Source organism: Dama dama, chromosome 7 (assembly GCF_033118175.1).
Source record: "Dama dama isolate Ldn47 chromosome 7, ASM3311817v1, whole genome shotgun sequence".
NCBI classification, from domain to species: Eukaryota; Metazoa; Chordata; class Mammalia; order Artiodactyla; family Cervidae; genus Dama; species Dama dama.
Genome location: NC_083687.1, coordinates 24,503,837 through 24,523,233, shown reverse-complemented (window position 1 = coordinate 24,523,233; position 19,397 = coordinate 24,503,837). Strand labels below are relative to the sequence as shown.

The 19,397-nt window shown below is 36.2% G+C and overlaps 1 non-coding gene across 1 annotated transcript; it reads right to left on the bottom strand.

The window, feature by feature from the left end:
• Positions 1-7,035: 7,035 nt before the first annotated feature.
• On the bottom strand, positions 7,036-7,108 carry TRNAR-UCU (transfer RNA arginine (anticodon UCU)). The gene has a single exon. It is a non-coding gene; the product is annotated as a tRNA-Arg (tRNA).
• Between the last annotated feature and the right edge of the window lie 12,289 nt (positions 7,109-19,397).

The following is a 19,397-nucleotide window of genomic DNA, read 5'->3' as shown; positions in this document are numbered from 1 at the left end:
GTTAAGGGAAAAGAAAAAAAAAGATAATCATGTTCTGGTTCTTCTTCTTCTACCCTAAACATTCTGGAGCCTTACACTGGTGAACAGCTCCACTCCACATGCTTTTGTGACCTTGAACCAAGAAGAGTTACATCAGTGATCAAAGGAACAAGGAGGATTCTCAGATAAATATTAGCTTCACACAAAGAATGTTCCAATGTTGCCCTAATCTACAGCCAACATTTTTTCACTTCTGGCATAAATATTAATGAATTGTGTAAGTCAGGAAATGTTTAATGACCAAGGGTTTCAAGCCAAGCCATATTCTGTCTTCCTCTGTGTTTTTGTGCCCTGATTGCCTTGGTTGTCTTTTCCCCCTCTTTTGTCTCTCACACAGACATAACTTCTATTATTCGTACTATGTAATAAAATTTTATCGCTAATGACTGTCAGTACTTAGGGTATCAGTGGAGCATAGATTTTGATCAAAGGGCATGTGGCATTTTAGTGAACAGTTTATCCTGAAATAGCCTTATGGTTGGTTGAAATGTTACAGGTTGTTCAGGAAGAACTTACCCTCTTTAATTCAGTAAGAACTTATCTGTGTTTGATATTACAGAGTGTTCTTGGGGGTTCAGCCTTGGAGATTTCACTTTATGCTTGGCATGAGCACAGTTTCCGGGTTGAAGATCACAGAAAGGCATTATCGCTTCAAGGTCACCTCAATTATACTTTGTTCTGCTGTATCAAATCTTGGCAGTTTCCTTTACCACGAATTTATTTCTCATGGGGTTACTTTCCTCTGATTTATCTTACCATTTGCAAAATCTCCCTTTCTTCTCTCCAAATGACACTACATCTGTTCAAGCATCTATCCAAAAAGTGTTCTTCCCCCCTGCCACCCGCCCCCCCACCACCACCACCATTGGCACATCCCATGAAGTTATAGAGAAGTCATGAGTATCTTCTCATCATTTGGAATATGTTTTCACCATCACTTAATACACACATTGCATTCTTTGTCTGTTTCCTTGAAAACACTCTGAAATCCATCCAGATCTCAAAAATCTGAGTGCATATTCATTTTTCGACTTTTTTCTACCACCAGCCTAACAGGTTAGCAAACCTTGGCTATCGTCTATTTCTTGAAAAGGTCCTTGAGAAAGACATTCTGGGGTTGTAAAACTAGGATGAGACTGGGAGACTATCTACATCTTAAAGAAAAAGAATTTATATTGCACGTTTTCTCAAGTAAATGCTTTAAGGAAAGGGGGACTGGGGGCCTATTTCCAGGAAGAAACTTATTTACAGTTTAGCCAAGGTGAGAACACTGAGGTTATGTTAATCAAGAGTGTTTGTGCAGGAATAACATGTCCTCTCTGTTTGCTATGCCAAAAGTAAATCTCACATATGCTTTCTGTCTTTTGAAAGTGAAAGTGAAGTCGCTCAGTCTGTCTTTGCGACCCCATGGACTGTAGCCTACTAGGCTCCTCCATCCATGGAATTTTCCAGGCGAGAGTACTGGAGTGGGTTGCCATTTCCTTCTCCAAGGGATCTTCCCGACTCAGGGATTAACCCCAAGTCTCCACCATTGCAAGCAGATGCTTTTACTGTCTGAGCCACCGTAGCACCCGTCTCTTGGGGGCCTCTAAATAATGTCCTCAGATGAGGAGTGTTTGCAGTCTCTGAACAGTTTGGTGCATTACTGGAAGGAAAAGGACACTTACCCCATTATTTTTCTCTCAGTGGCCTCATAGTGCTCATATATGAAATTATTCACTAGCAAATCCTTTACTAAATTCATAAATGCCTTTGGTAAAAATAGGATACAAGAGATTTCTGTGTATTAATTTTTTATCTTGCAACTTTATGAAATTTATTGATGAGCTCTAGTAGTTTTCTGGTAACATCTTTAGAATTTCCTATGTATAGTATTGTGTCATTGGCATAAAATAAGTTTGACTTCTTTTCCATCTTGGATTCTGTTTCTTTTTCTTTTTTCTCTGATTGCTATGGCTAGGATTTCCAGAACTATGTTGAATAAGTGTGGTAAGATTAGACATCCTTGTCTTGTTCTTGATCTTTGAGGAAATGCTTTAAGCTTTTCACTGTTGAGAATGTGTCTGCTATGGGTTGGTCATATATGGCCTTAATTGTGTTGAGGTAGCCTCCTTCTATTTCCACTTTCTGGAGAGTTGGGTTTTTTTTGTTTTTTTTTTTTTTTTTTTTAATCATAAATGGGTATTGCATTTGTCAAACCTTTTTCTGCATCTATTGAGATGATGATATGGTTTTTATTTTTCAGTTTGTTAATGTGATTTGTAGATGGGATTTAGATGGTCCTCCAAGGGTCCTGTAGACTAATAGTTTTCAAAATGGCAGACTCTTGAATTTTTTCCTATGAGAAGCCTGGGATTCTCATTTTCCTACAATGGGAAAAATTGGATATGAGAGAATGGTCATGTCCTAGGTCTCAAGTGAGTCCCTGGGACAGGCTGCCAGTGAGGGTCCGAAGCAGGAAATCTTTTCATAGATTTTCGGATTTTGGATAAAGGTAGCGGAATAGTTTGGGTCCCACAGTTCAAAAAGAAGCAGTTTGTTAAAATTTGAAATTTTCCATGTCTCTTTTTATAGTTATCCTTTTGCAGTTGATTTCTTAGTTTGGATTTGCTATTTTCCTCTTACTTCTTTCCCATAAGGTATTTGGAAAAATTGAAAATTCATTTTTATGATGATTAAAAAAATAAAAATCATTTAAAAATAAGGGAAAACTCAATTGGGGAGATTTTACTCCCAAAAAGATTAGTCTCAGGATCCAAAGGAAGTAATTCATTCCCCTTATTTCTCATTCAGTAGAGAGCAAATGCATCTTATGCATTTTAATATCCAAGGGATGGTTTTTAATAAACCTAAATGTTGTGGACCCCAAATCACCAACTCCAGTAATAATTTACTTCTCTATAATTTAAAAAGGAGAATTAAAAAGTTAAGAGAAAAATGAAGCATAATAAAATAAGCTTATTAATGCATTCAATGTACTAGTTTTTGCCTTAATTCCTGTCATCTAGGCTTTTCTTACTAGATCCGCAAAATCCATAGCCTAGAAATGTTGTGATATACAATCTTTAATGTTGAACTTTGTGCTACAGGGATAATATACTCAGAAGACAAACAAGAACTATTTTCATATAACTGTAATGGCATTTTTCCTATTGATTTGTCATGTATTTTTCATGTATTTTTCAAAATAATTTGAAGTTCTCAAGGCGGTAACAAGATCTTCTTATTTATTTTCCTAAATATCTAAAATTTCTACAAGATGGTCATAGATTCCCAGTCAATGAACCAAACATACCTAAATTATCCAGTTGTCTATGATTTAAAATTCTTTACACATTTGTAAACCAAAAGCAATTTAAATATTATGTATCCTCATGTCCAAATAATAAGTATTGGAAGGAGTCATCTAATTCTACCTCGTGACACAGATTCTGTAGAATGTGTTTAACATATTGGACTTTCAGAGTGAAAGAATGAAATGATGCTTTTCTGGTCAAAAAGATAAGTAGTTTCCATATTCTCCATGGGACTAGACTTTGGGTTACAAAGTATCCTAAATGAATCAGCTGTCTGTTATAATTTTTCTGTTTTTTTTTCTCCAGATTTAATAAAAGAAATATCCAAGATAAATTTCTAATTGGTTTCGATCCTTGAAGGAAGGTAATGATATTACACATTTGTAACATCTTTGGAAAGGAATAAAACAAAAAATCAATGAGAGAGCTTTCTCGTCTGCTCTTATGTTTATTTGAGTTCTGATAACAGAGAAAGTACCAAAAACTTATTTTAATAGAGTTTGAATTTGAATTTTAGTGACTCAGCTAGTATTTACCCTCATTCACAGCAATCAAATACTCTTATCTTCTCACATATATGCTACACCAACTAGAGCAGTAATAGGCACATGGTAGGTGTTTGATTAATTTTTGTTGAATCAGTCATTCTTACATAGATTTATGCTTAAATGATCTTAATCTATGTCAGATGTTAATTCTCAATCATGTGCTTCCAAGCAAGTTCTTAGCTTTCAAAAATAGTTCTTCATTTTTAATTCATGTTTTATAGAGTGAAAAACTCGTTGCAGAAGGAAACAATTCTTAGACATAACTCATTATTACTTTTTCAGGGAGCTTTACTGCGATGCTAAATATCTACACATATTTTAATAGCAAAAGCCTCTGTTGCTATAAAACAAGGGTGACTAATGCTGACCAGAACTTTTTTCTACACTGATTCTTAGTGCCCTTCTCGGGTGTGGTAAGACAGAATCAATAGACCATTGCTCCTAACCTTAACTTATGGGAGCTAGGGAAAAATTTCAGCTGCTCTTCTTCAATATCTACTTTAAAAAACCATGGAAAACTTGTGGATGAGTTCAGAAATAACTCCAAGCTACATAGAAAAAAAGAGAGAGAGAAACACAATCTCACCTTTTAACCTAGGCTGTTTATGCATTGAAATTTATAAATCCTGCTTGAGGAGACTGGCTTTCCTACAGGGTACAAATAATTTCCAAACACATCATTATGCTGTCATTATTTATGTTCAGGCATATTTTAAATAAAATGATATGTATCATGAAGTCACCTGAGCACTCTGGTATTCAATACATTTATGTACAAAAAATTAAATTTTCTCAGTGATAATTTCAGTCTAAAATTCTGTTCTCAATTTCCCATTATATTGAAATTCATTTTTTACCTTTCTGACATTAAAATAGTATATGTGATTTACAAAACATACTTTGGAATGTCACATGATTACTGCAGTTTTATTTCCAACCTTGGTCACATAGCAATTTATGCCCATAATCTTGTAATTGTTAAAAGTTTCTTGAAAGGAATCAGCATAATAGATTGCATTTTTGTGTGGCAAAGCATCAGCTTTTTTCTACCAGCAGTATCTTTGAACATCAGACTCTTCAACCAAGCATAGAAATGTTCTTACTTTTAACAAGCCTCGATAATCAAAGATTCTTTTCTTTCTTTCAACAACACCTGAGTTAAGACAGATCTGTGGACGGTTTTCTCCTAAGAAATCATTTGCAATGAAGATCCTTCTCTTCTTCTCTATTTCATTCTTCTCTGATGTCTTCATTCCACCAGGTAAAATTAATATTATTGCCAGGAGGAGTCAGCTTTAAATAAGGGGGATGTTAGGACTTTTTAAAGTAAATATCATTAATGTTATAGAATCATATTAATACCATAGCAGGATGACATTATATTTATTTACAGTCCCTAATGAGAAAATATTTAGATAATTTTAAGGACATGAACTAATAAAGACTATAATTCACTAAGTTTGTAAATTGTTGAACGAAAATACTTACTGTGATTTCATCAGTCCCTGAAGAGTGTATTTATTCAATATTTAAATTCTACTAAACTTAATATACACTAATATACCTTTAAAAATTGAAATGGAATGAATTTAGGTTTGGAAATTATTCATCCCACATTTTTATAGTATTGATAACAGAGGTTATGTGAAGTTTAATGACAAAGGTGTGTATAGACAAAACTATGGTTTTTCCAGTAGTCAGGAACCGATATGAAAGTTGGACCTTAGAGAAGGCTGTGTGCCAAAGAATTGATGCTTTCAAATTGTGGGGCTGAAGAAGACTCTTGAGAGTCTTGGACTACAAGGCAATCAAACCAATCAATCCAAAAGGAAATCAACCCTGAATATTCGTTGAAAGGACTGATGCTGAAGCCGAAGTTCCAATACCTTGGTCACCTGATACGAAGAGCCAATTCATTGGATAAGACCCTGATGCTGGAAAAGATTGAAGGCAAAAGGACAAAGGGGCAGCAGAGGATGATATGGTTAGATAGAATCACTGACTCAATGGACATGAATTTTAGCAAACTACAGAGCAGCCTAATGTGCAGCAGTCCATGGGATCACAAAGAGTCAGACACGACTTAGTGACTGAACAACAACAAATAGCATTTATTATATTCATAAATGAGACTAGCTGCATGTCTACACTCTTCCAGTTGAATTCTTCTTCCTTATCTTGCTGCTTTCCCTGAAATACCAAGACATCTGTCGCTATTGATATCAGAGATGATCACCAAAAAATAAATCTGAAGTATCCTATTCTCTCATTGCTACCCTGCTCTAATTCTCAAAAATAAATGTTAGCTTACAATTTCTTCACAAAAGTGGAAAAGTAAATAAGCTTGAAAATATAACCCATATAACTCAAAGATTGCAATTAATTTAAATGACTAATTTTTTCCTTCATCATCTTCATAAAAACTTATTAGAATATGCTCACTAAAATTCCCTCTATTTCTAGAAATTTTCTATGATATTATGTATATTATATAAATTTCAATATGCACTGATGCTTTCTCTTGTTAATAATAATGATTGTAATAGCTACCATCTGTTCTGCCTTTTGGCCGCATTAATTTATCTGTTCTGCTTTTGGTCTACATTATTTCTCCTTATGATAGCCATGTAAGGTATCTTAGGAATAACCAAATCTTTCGTTTACTGAGAAATGTGTACTACTGATTTATCATTTTCTAAAGCCTCTTATAGTATATAGGACCATGAAATAAAGATAAGTACATTAATGTCTTCACTTTGGAAAATTATTTTTTAACATCTAAAGTTATTTTTTCTTTTACAGTGAGCTCTAGGTCTCTTGGAAATTCTTTGACACCAACAAAAGTCCCATGTCTACAGAAGCTTGAGAAACTATACTCAGAGACACGTAATTCCTCCACAATATTTGAAAATGCACAGTATGGTACAAAGGAAAAACAGAAAGGTAAAATAAAACAAATAAAATTATATCTTGCATATTTTAATTACTATCTGTCAAACAGAATGAAGGAACTATCCTAAGGATGCTTTTAGCCCATTTACTCTTCTTGTCTTTTATCTTCTAGGCTTATGAGGGCTGAATTTCTTGGTTTGGTTTTTTTTTTTTTTTTTTTTTTTTTTTTCGGTCATGCCATGCAGCATGTGGGATCTAAGTTCCCTGACCAGGGATTGAATCTGCGCCCCCTACATCAGAAGTGCAGAGTCTTAACCACTAGACCATCAGGGAAGTCCCTGAATTTCATGTTTAAAGTGGAAAAGAAGCTCCTATTTTAAGTCATAGGGTCTTATTTTTGATGAAACTCTTTCTAGACAAATGTCCTCAGTATTTCCAGGAGGAAAAATTCTCCGACCATTGCCTCCAAATTTCTGCTTTTTTAAGTGTTGTTAGTACCATTAAGCTTAAGAGTAAGACTTGTCTCAGTTTTTCTTTTATCTGACAACCAGCAGATTTTATTTTTGTTAATCACTGCTGCCCACCATTTGTAACTCTGATAACCTTGGTCTGATAACCTCATACATAAAAGATATAGTTATATAGAAAGAGTAATTAAGGTGTTCTAATGAATGCCATGAAAGCTATAATTAATATAATTCGAAGAGGCAGCTGAGCAACAAAAGTCCAGACTGGGTGCTGAAGGATTGTTTAAAAAATGTTTTTTTCTGTTTTAATCTTTATCTCAATCATGATTTAGGTTATTATTCAAAAAATACCTTCTAAAGCTAGAATGATATGAACACCATGTGAGTGATAAGAAATTTCTGTGGGAGGGTAAACAAAGAGAGTTACTTTGTGACATTATTCAGAAAAAGACTTAGAGATAAGGTCTTTGGTCAAGTTTACTCACACATGGGTCTTTTTTTTTTTTTGCCAGAGTGTCATTGCTAAAGCAATATATAGCAGGAGCTCAGTAAAAATTTATTGAATCAATCAGTAAATGAATAGATAAGTGAATAGAGGGAGAGAGAAGAACCAAAGAAATAGTCTTCAGAAATTCAGGGATCAAGATGGCAGAGTAGGAGGAAGGGGAACTTATGTCCCCCCATGAACACACAAAAATGCCATCTACATGTGGGACAACCCTCAGTGAAAAATAACTGGAGACTGGCAGAAGGACTCCTGTATAAGCAAGGCTGTGAGAAAGAGATACATGGAATCAGATAGGAAAGGACGAGAAGTGATGAGTGCCCCTGGGAGAGGTTTCCAAAGAAAAGAGAGATTACACAGGAGGAGATTTACCCTGGGGAGGAAGCATTTCAAACCCCTTATTGGGTACTTCAGCCTGAAGTTTCCACAGAAGGAAAACAAGCCTCCTTGGCTGTTTGGGGGCTGCTGGGACTAACAGAAAGACCTTGGAAAGGCTGGACTTCACTCATGAGAACCCCTTGCACATACTGACTTGCCCAGGAGCCAGAGTGGGAGGGTGGATTGAGAACTATCCCAGTGGCTGCCTGGCTCCCCATGACCACTCTGGCACACATCCCAGCCTGAGATGAGTGAACATCCCAGCTCCACTTATTCCACATCACAGCGGTGCACTAGTCCTAGAGCTGCCACAGCTGGGCAGAGAGCTGGGCCATGGGGTAGGAGGTGACTTGCACCCTTCGCAGCTGGGTGGGGTGAGGGCACCCCTATTTGGTGAGTACTCTGGCAGTGCATTAGAAGCAACTTGGAACTTGGACGGCCGCCAGTCCACCACAGCCTGTGCACTGATATGTTCTGAGAGCCAATACAAGCCCCACCTGCCCTGTGGGTTCACAACAGGGTGGGGCTAGGGAAGTTTGGGGGAGCGATTGTCTGTGAGGGACAAAGAGGACTCGGACCCAAGGCTGCATCTGAGCAAGGCAGGGGCGATAGTTTCTGGCACGTGCATGGGTGGTGCCTTGGAGGCAGCTTGGATACCCGTCTGTAGCCTCTGGGGCAGCCTGCGTCTCGTCATGAGCCAAGAGCAAGCATGAGCCCCTCTTGCTTCAGCACTCCCTCCTCTAGGGCAAGAATCTCAGTGCTGGGAGAGCAGAGAGCACATCTTTTTTTCTTTTTTTTTCTTCATTTATTTATATTAGTTGGAGGCTAATTACTTCACAATATTGTAGTGGTTTTTGTCATACATTGACATGAATCAGCCATGGAGTTACATGTGTTCCCCATCTCGATCCCCCCTCCCACCTCCCTCTCTACCCGATCCCTCTGGGTCTTCCCAGTGCACCAGGCCCGAGCATTTGTCTCATGCATCCATCCTGGGCTGGTGATCTGTTTCACCCTAGATAATATACATGTTTCGATGCTGTTCTCTCAAAACATCCCACCCTCACCTTCTCCCACAGAGTCCAAAAGTCTGTTCTGTACATCTGTGTCTCTTTTTCTGTTTTGCATATAGGGTTATCATTACCATCTTTCTAAATTCCATATATATGTGTTAGTATACTGTAATGGTCTTTATCTTTCTGGCTTACTTCACTCTGTATAATGGGCTCCAGTTTCATCCATCTCATTAGAACTGATTCAAATGAATTCTTTTTAATGGCTGAGTAATATTCCATGGTGTATATGTACCACAGCTTCCTTATCCATTCGTCTGCTGATGGGCATCTAGGTTGCTTCCATGTCCTGGCTAGTATAAATAGTGCTGCAATGAACATTGGGGTGCACGTGTCTCTTTCAGATCTGGTTTCCTCAATGTATATGCCCAGAAGTGGTATTGCTGGGTCATATGGCAGTTCTATTTCCAGAGAGCACATCTTTAAAGGAAATGGAGCCAGCTCAGACCTGACCCTCAGCAACTAGAGATCCAACCTTACCCCTGATTGGGCAACAAATACCACTCAGTAGAGGAAAAACCCTGCCTCACACCTGCCTTCAGGTCTATTCCTTCCATCTCCAGCCCCACTACCTGCCAAGGTGATAGCTACCATCACACCCTGAGAAAACATTTGATTCGTACCAATATCAAATCTACCTCTTCAAGCAAAGGACTGGGCACATATAAACTGAATAGGGATCCTCCCATATAAGGACACCCCTTCAGGACCACTGCAGGTAACTGTTTCACCTAAATTCATAGAGAAAGTTCAGCAAAATGAGAAAGCAGAGGAACTGGTCTCAATTGAAAGAGCAAGAGAAAATGTGTGAAAAATAAATCATGAAATAGAAGTAAATAATTTACCAGGTAAAGGATTGAAAACATTAGTAGTAAGAATGCTAACTGAATTAAGAAAAAGAATAGATGGCGAGAGAACATAGTGAAAGATTTAACAAGGAACTAGAAAATATGCAAAAGACCTGATTGTGAATAAATAATTTAATCACTGAAATTAAAAAACACACTAGAAGGAATAAATAGCTGATTAAATGATACAGAAGAATGCGTAAGTGATCTGCAAGGTAGAATAATGGAAATCACTCACTCAGAGACTTTTGCTAAAAGAAAAGCACACTTTAAAAATATGAAAACTGTTCAAGATATCTTTGGTATAACATCAAGCATACTAACATTCACATTATAGGGATCACGGAAGGAGAAGAGAGAGCAAAGGAGATTGAAAATGTATTTGATGAAATTATAGTTAAAAACCTCCCAAACCTAAAGAAGAAAACAGATAACCAAGTAGAGAAAGCCAGAGTCCCAAACAAGATGATGCCAAATAGATGCATTCTAAGACATATCATAATTAAATGGCAAAAATTAAAGAGAGAAATCAAGTTCCTCCTCCTTGTGAGGACACAGCAAGAAAAATGGCCATTTATGAACCAGGAAGTGAATTCCTCACCAGATACCAAATCTACTGGTGCCTTCACCTTAAACTTACAGCCTCCAAAACAGGGAGAAATAAATGTCCATTGTTTATAAACAAACAAAAACATTCTAAAGGCAGCAAGAAAAAGACAGAGTCATTCATAAAGGAACTCTCACAAGGCTTTCAGCTTATTTTTCTGCAGAAACTTTGCAAATGGAAGGGAGTAGCATGATATATTTAAAGAACTGAAAGGGAAAAACTTGCTATCTATGGTACTCTATCCAGCAAGATGGTTACTTAGAACTGAATAAAAGGTAAAGAACTTCTCAGAAAAGAAAATATTTAAAAAGTTCAATAATACTAAAACTACCCTAAATTTCTTCTCTAAGTAGAAAGAAGTAAGAATCTATAGAAAAAGGAAAATACCACTAAGAAAGGCAAAAGTATAGTTAGGGCTGAGGACCCAGCACTTCCATATGCTAGTGTGAAGATTAAAAGACATAAAAATTGCAAAAGCCACCATAATTGAAGTGAACAGCTATAGGACAAACATGAAGATGTAAAATGACACTGAAAATATAAAATATGGGAAAGGAGCATGATCACTCGTAATCATGTATGTACCCAGCATAGGACTACCTAAATTTACAAAGCAAATATTAACTGATGTAAAGGGAGAAATTGACAACTACACAATAATAAGAGGGGCCTTTACATCCCACTTACATCAATAGATCATCCAGACAGAAAATTAATAAGGCAATAGTGGTCTTAAATGACACAATAGAATAGTTGGACTTAATAGATACTTACAGGACACTCTAGCCCCATCAGCAGACTATGCATTCTTTATATGTGCATATGGAACATTCTACAGGATAAATTGTACACCAAGCCACAAAACAAGTCTCAAAAAATTTAAAAGGATAGAAATTATATCAAGCATTTTTTCTATCACATAATATAAAACTAGAAATCAATTACAGAAAGAAAAATAGGAAAAACTGAAACATGTGGATACTGAAAAATATAGTATTAAAAAACCAATGGGTCAATGAAAAAATTTTAAAAATCAGAAAATACCTTGAGATAAATGAAAATGCCAACACAATTTTTAAAAATCTATGGGATGCAGCAAAAGCATTTCTAAGAGAGAAAGTCATAGCAATGTAGGCCTTTCTCAGAAAACAAGAAAAATCTCAAATAACCTAACATACCGTTTAAGAGAATTTAAAAAAGAAAAACAAACTAAGCTCTAAGTCAGCAGAAAGGACATAATAAAGATCAGAGAAGAAGTGAATAACACAGAGACAAAAAAATAAATAGAAAAGATTAACGAGACAGAACTGTTTTTGGGAAAGATAAACCTTTAGTCAGGCTTACCAAGAAGAAAACAGAAAGGACCTAAACAGACAAAATAAAAACTAAAAGAAACAACATTATCAATCAATTGTTGTTATTGTTGTTCTGTCACTTAGTCCTGTCCCACTCTTTGGCACCCCATGGACTGTAGCACGCCAGACTTCCCTGTCCTTCACTATCTCCCAGAGCTTACTCAAACTCATGTCCATTGAGTCAGTGATATCAATCAATACCACAGAGATACAAAAAAGTCATAAGACCATATTATGAGCAGTTATATTTCAACAAATCAGACTACCTAGAAGAAATGGACAGATTTCTAGACAACGTGGCAAGACTAAATCAAGAATAAACAATTTGAACAGGCTGATCACTAATATCACATCAAAAATAATAAAAATACCTAGGAATAAAATTAATCAAAGCAGTCATAGACCTATAATATGAAAATTATAAAAGATTGATGAAGGAAATTGAAATGATACAAAATAATGAAAAGATAACCCGTGTTACTGAACTGGAAGAAATAATATTGCAAAAATGGTGACAATATCTAAAGCAATCTAGAGATTGGTTGGACCACTCATATTTAGTGGCTCTAGAGGACAAAAGCATTAATAAATTGCAGGCTTTCCATGTATCCCTTATTGAGTCAATACCTAATCAATCAAAATTTGTAGAGATGTGTCATTTATATTAGAAATTAGATATTTTGTGATTTACTTGACTTGCTCTGACAAAGAGAAGAAAAATTCCAATGAAAAAATGAGAGAATTTCTTTTTCTCCCCTCTGTGGCCTGTGCTTCTTCTTTTAAATACATGTATTTCTTACCTGGATTATTAATTCCATTCACCCTTCTTTTTTTTCAGCTGAAAGTAAAGAGCACCACTCTATCTTTAATCTGACACGTGCATGTATAATGTTTGGTGGTCACTGTAGAAATAAATGTGGTGGAAATGAATTTAGGATGGTATATTGTGATGTGTCTACATCGCTTTGCTGCATTAGACAATGTAAGCCTAAGAAGTATAAATAATTGAAGAGACCTAGTCACAGAAAGAGGATCAACATGAACTGTCTTCTCACTACTTCATTACATCTATTACTTCGTTCACAGCCTCGTGTTTCTGTTTATAAATCTCTAATAAATAAAGGACTAAATAAAATACATTTCATCCTGAACCCTTCATGAACATTGTGCCTACTAGGAGGAAAGAGTCAAGAGTACAGAATAGAGCTTTGAACTTGGGAATAGCAATAGAATGAGAAAATTCCATCATCGGACTACTGTGTTAAATGAAATTCTGGGGACAATTCTGTTTAATGTGAAAAGCATGCTGTCAATGATTCATGATGTATATCAAGCATTCTTTTAGAAGAGACAAGAGTGGAGAGAAAGTTTATGAGAAATGGAAGGTATGTGTTATCCCTGGAACTAGTGAAAATGGTTGCAAGAGCTTTGAAATGTGGAGTCATTGTAACTTTAGCTACACTTTCCCTCTGTTTATTGATAGAATTCTAAAAATAAAAATAAGTCAAGTAACATAGCCTGTCTTTTGAGAAAAAATAACTCCAAATGGTAGTATAGAAGGGAACTATTTAAATGAAGAAAGAGAAAATAAATCTCTGAAGCTTATGGTAATAATAACTTTGGAGTGTTATAATTGCAACTTTTTGTTTTGTGTTTTTAAGATATTTTCTCATATCACATAATTCTATCATCTTGTTATCAGCATCTCTAATCTTAATATTTTCCTTGTATGTACATAATCCTTGGAAAAAACAATAGAATATATGTATATATGCATACCTATATGATAAGGCAAAGCTAAGCTCAAGAATCTGTTGACTGAAGGATGGCTTTGAAGGGAAAAGGTTAGCAGCAGTCTTACTGCATAATCTAGCATAAAGGTTTGCCCTTATTGAAGCTTCTAGCAAAATCTAAGAATATTATCATGGCTGTGTGCTTGGCTGGCAGTCCTGATTATAACACAACTTCTAAGGTATGAACTAAAGCTTTCTATGAACCAGAATGCAGGCTCTCACCAGATACCATATCTGCCAGCATCTTGATCTTGGACTTCCCAGACTCCAGAACTGTGAGAAATAAATTTCTGTTGCTTATAAGGCAAAAAGTGTTAATCAATTAATATTAATTAAAATACTATGGCTGTCAAAGGAGAAGATTAATCCCTTTTTACATTTTTTGGGGGGTTATAGTTGATTTATAATGTTGTGTTAGTTTTAGGTGTACAGTAAAGTGAATCTGTTTTATATATATAAATATAAATATATATATATATATATATATGCTGCTGCTAAGTCGCTTCAGTCGTGTCCGACTCTGTGCGACCCTATAGACAGCAGCCCATCAGGTTCCCGCGTCCATGGGATTCTCCAGGCAAGAGTACTGGAGTGGGTTGCCATTGCCTTCTCCGATATATATATATATACACATACATATATCCACTCTTTTTAGTTTCTTTTCTTGTATAGGCCATTACAGAGTATTTTTTTTTCTTTTTTTTTATTATTATTATTATTTTTTTTTTCCAGTGGGTTTTGTCATACATTGATATGAATCAGCCATGGATTTACATGTATTCCCAATCCCGATCCCCCCTCCCACCTCCCTCTCCAACCAATTCCTCTGGGTCTTCCCAGTGCACCAGGCCGGAGCACTTGTCTCGTGCATCCGACCTGGGCTGGTGATCTGTTTCACCATAGATAGTATACATGCTGTTCTTTTGAAATATCCCACCCTCACATTCTCCCACAAAGTTCAAAAGTCTGTTCTGTATTTCTGTGTCTCTTTTTCTGTTCTGCATATAGGGTTATCGTTATCACCTTTCTAAATTCCATATACATGTGTCAGTATGCTGTAATGTTCTTTATCTTTCTGGCTTACTTCACTCTGTATAAGGGGCTCCAGCTTCATCCATCTCATTAGGACTGGTTCAAATGAATTCTTTTTAATGGCTGAGTAATATTCCATGGTGTATATGTACCACAGCTTCCTTATCCATTCATCTGCTGATGGGCATCTAGGTTGCTTCCATGTCCTGGCTATTATAAACAGTGCTGCGATGAACATTGGGGTGCACGTGTCTCTTTCAGATCTGGTTTCCTCAGTGTGTATGCCCAGAAGTGGGATTGCTGGGTCATATGGCAGTTCTATTTCCAGTTTTTTAAGACATCTCCACACTGTTTTCCATAGTGGCTGTACTAGTTTGCATTCCCACCAACAGTGTAAGAGGGTTCCCTTTTCTCCACACCCTCTCCAGCATTTATTGCTTGTAGACTTTTGGATAGCAGCCATCCTGACTGGCGTGTAATGGTACCTCACTGTGGTTTTGATTTGCATTTCTCTAATAATGAGTGATGTTGAGCATCTTTTCATGTGTTTGTTAGCCATCTGTATGTCTTCTTTGGAGAAATGTCTGTTTAGTTCTTTGGCCCATTTTTTGATTGGGTCATTTATTTTTCTGGAATTGAGCTGCAGGAGTTGCTTGTATATTTTTGAGATTAATCCTTTGTCTGTTTCTTCATTTGCTATTATTTTCTCCCAATCTGAGGGCTGTCTTTTCACCTTACTTATAGTTTCCTTTGTAGTGCAAAAGCTTTTAAGTTTCATTAGGTCCCATTTGTTTAGTTTTGCTTTTATTTCCAATATTCTGGGAGGTGGGTCATAGAGGATCTTGCTGTGATTTATGTCGGAGAGTGTTTTGCCTATGTTCTCCTCTAGGAGTTTTATAGTTTCTGGTCTTACATTTAGATCTTTAATCCATTTTGAGTTTATTTTTGTGTATGGTGTTAGAAAGTGTTCTAGGTTCATTCTTTTACAAGTGGCTGACCAGTTTTCCCAGCACCACTTGTTAAAGAGGTTGTCTTTTTTCCATTGTATATCCTTGCCTCCTTTGTCAAAGATAAGGTGTCCATAGGTTCGTGGATTTATCTCTGGGCTTTCTATTCTGTTCCATTGATCTATATTTCTGTCTTTGTGCCAGTACCATACTGTCTTGATGACTGTGGCTTTGTAGTAGAGTCTGAAGTCAGGCAGGTTGATTCCTCCAGCTCCATTCTTCTTTCTCAAGATTACTTTGGCTATTCGAGGTTTTTTGTATTTCCATACAAATTGTGAAATTCTTTGGTCTAGTTCTGTGAAAAATACTGTTGGTAGCTTGATAGGGATTGCATTGAATCTATAGACTGCTTTGGGTAGAATAGCCATTTTGACAATATTAATTCTTCCAATCCATGAACACGGTATGTTTCTCCATCTGTTTGTGTCCTCTTTGATTTCTTTCATCAGTGTTTTATAGTTTTCTATGTATAGGTCCTTTGTTTCTTTAGGTAGATATACTCCTAAGTATTTTATTCTTTTTGTTGCAATGGTGAATGGTATTGTTTCCTTAATTTCTCTGTCTGTTTTTTCATTGTTAGTATATAGGAATGCAAGGGATTTCTGTGTGTTAATTTTATATCCTGCAACTTTACTATATTCATTGATTAGCTCTAGTAATTTTCTGGTAGAGTCTTTAGGGTTTTCTATGTAGAGGATCATGTCATCTGCAAACAGTGAGAGTTTTACTTCTTCTTTTCCTATCTGGATTCCTTTTACTTCTTTTTCTGCTCTGATTGCTGTGGCCAGAACTTCCAACACTATGTTGAATAGTAGTGGTGAGAGTGGGCACCCTTGTCTTGTTCCTGATTTCAGGGGAAATGCCTTCAATTTTTCACCATTGAGGGTGATGCTTGCTGTGGGTTTGTCATATATAGCTTTTATTATGTTGAGGTATGTTCCTTCTATTCCTGCTTTTTGGAGAGTTTTAATCATAAATCAGTGTTGAATTTTGTCAAAGGCTTTCTCTGCATCTATTGAGATAATCATATGGTTTTTATCTTTCAATTTGTTAATGTGGTGTATTACATTGATTGATTTGTGGATATTAAAGAATCCTTGCATTCCTGGGATAAAGCCCACTTGGTCATGGTGTATGATTTTTTTAATATGTTGTTGGATTCTGTTTGCTAGAATTTTGTTAAGGATTTTTGCATCTATGTTCGTCAGTGATATTGGCCTGTAGTTTTCTTTTTTTGTGGCATCTTTGTCTGGTTTTGGAATTAGGGTGATGGTGGCCTCATAGAATGAGTTTGGAAGCTTACCTTCTTCTGCAATTTTCTGGAAGAGTTTGAGTAAGATAGGTGTTAGCTCTTCTCTAAATTTTTGGTAGAATTCAGCTGTGAAGCCATCTGGTCCTGGGCTTTTGTTTGCTGGAAGATTTTTGATGACAGTTTCGATTTCCTTGCTTGTGATGGGTCTGTTAAGATCTTCTATTTCTTCCTGGTTCAGTTTTGGAAAGTTATACTTTTCTAAGAATTTGTCCATTTCATCCAAGATGTCCATTTTATTGGCATAGAGCTGCTGGTAGTAGTCTCTTATGATCCTTTGTATTTCAGTGTTGTCTGTTGTGATCTCTCCATTTTCATTTCTAATTTTGTCAATTTGGTTTTTCTCTCTTTGTTTCTTAATGAGTCTTGCTAATGGTTTGTCAATTTTGTTTATTTTTTCAAAAAACCAGCTTTTAGCTTTGTTGATTTTTGCTATGGTCTCTTTAGTTTCTTTTGCATTTATTTCTGCCCTGATTTTTAAGATTTCTTTCCTTCTGCTAACTCTGGGGTTCTTCATTTCTTCCTTCTCTAATTGCTTTAGGTGTAGAGTTAGGTTATTTAATTGGTTTTTTTCCTGTTTCTTGATGTAAGCCTGTAATGCTATGAACCTTCCCCTTAGCACTGCTTTTACAGTGTCCCATAGGTTTTGGGTTGTTGTGTTTTCATTTTCATTCATTTCTATACATATTTTGATTTCTTTTTTTGATTTCTTCTATGATTTTTTGGTTATTCAGAAGCGTGTTATTTAGCCTCCATATGTTTGAAGTTTTAACAATTTTTTCCCTGTAATTGAGATCTAATCTTACTGCACTGTGGTCAGAAAAGATGACTGGAATGATTTCAATTTTTTTGAATTTTCCAAGACCAGATTTATGGCCCAGGATGTGATCTATTCTGGAGAAGGTTCCGTGTGCACTTGAGAAAAAGGTGAAGTTGATTGTTTTGGGGTGAAATGTCCTATAGATATCAATTAGGTCTAGCTGGTCCATTGTGTCATTTAAGGTTTGTGTTTCCTTGTTAATTTTCTGTTTAGTTGATCTATCCATAGTTGTGAGTGGGGTATTAAAGTCTCCCACTATTATTGTGTTACTATTAATTTCCTCTTTCATACTCGTTAGCGTTTGCCGTACATATTGCAGTGCTCCTATGTTGGGTGCATATATATTTATAATTGTTATATCTTCTTTTTTGATTGATCCTTTGATCATTATATAGTGTCCTTCTTTGTCTCTTTTCACTTCCTTTATTTGAAAGTCTATTTTATCTGATATGAGTATTGCGACTCCTGCTTTCTTTTGGTCTCCGTTTGCATGAAATATTTTTTTCCAGCCCTTCACTTTTAGTCTGTATGTGTCTCTTGTTTTGAGGTGGGTCTCTTGTAGACAGCATATATAGGGGTCTTGTTTTTGTATCCATTCAGCCAATCTTTGTCTTTTGGTTGGGGCATTCAACCCATTTACATTTAGGGTAATTATTGATAGGTGTGGTCCCTTTGCCATTTACTTTGTTGTTTTGGGTTCGCGTTTATACAACCTTTCTGCATTTCCTGTCTAGAGAAGATCCTTTAGCATTTGATGAAGAGCTGGTTTGGTGGTGCTGAATTCTCTCAGCTTTTGCTTATCTGTAAAGCTTTTGAATTCTCCTTCATATCTGAATGAGATCCTTGCTGGATACAGTAATCTAGGTTGTAGGTTATTCTCTTTCATTACTTTCAGTACGTCCTGCCATTCCCTTCTGGCCTGGAGGGTTTCTATTGATAGATCAGCTGTTATCCTTATGGGAATCCCTTTGTGTGTTATTTGTTGTTTTTCCCTTGCTGCTTTTAATATTTGTTCTTTGTGTTTGATCTTTGTTAATTTGATTAATATGTGTCTTGGGGTGTTTCGCCTTGGGTTTATCCTGTTTGGGACTCTCTGGGTTTCTTGGATTTGGGTGGCTATTTCCTTCCCCATTTTAGGGAAGTTTTCAGCTATTATCTCCTCGAGTATTTTCTCATGGCCTTTCTTTTTGTCTTCTTCTTCTGGAACTCCTATGATTCGAATGTTGGGGCGTTTCACAGTGTCCCAGAGGTCCCTGAGGTTGTCCTCATTTCTTTTGATCCTTTTTTCTTTTTTCCTCTCTGCTTCATTTATTTCCACCATTTTATCTTCTACCTCACTTATCCTATCTTCTGCCTCCGTTATTCTACTCTTGGTTCCCTCCAAAGTGTTTTTGATCTCATTCATTGCATTATTCATTTGTAATTGAC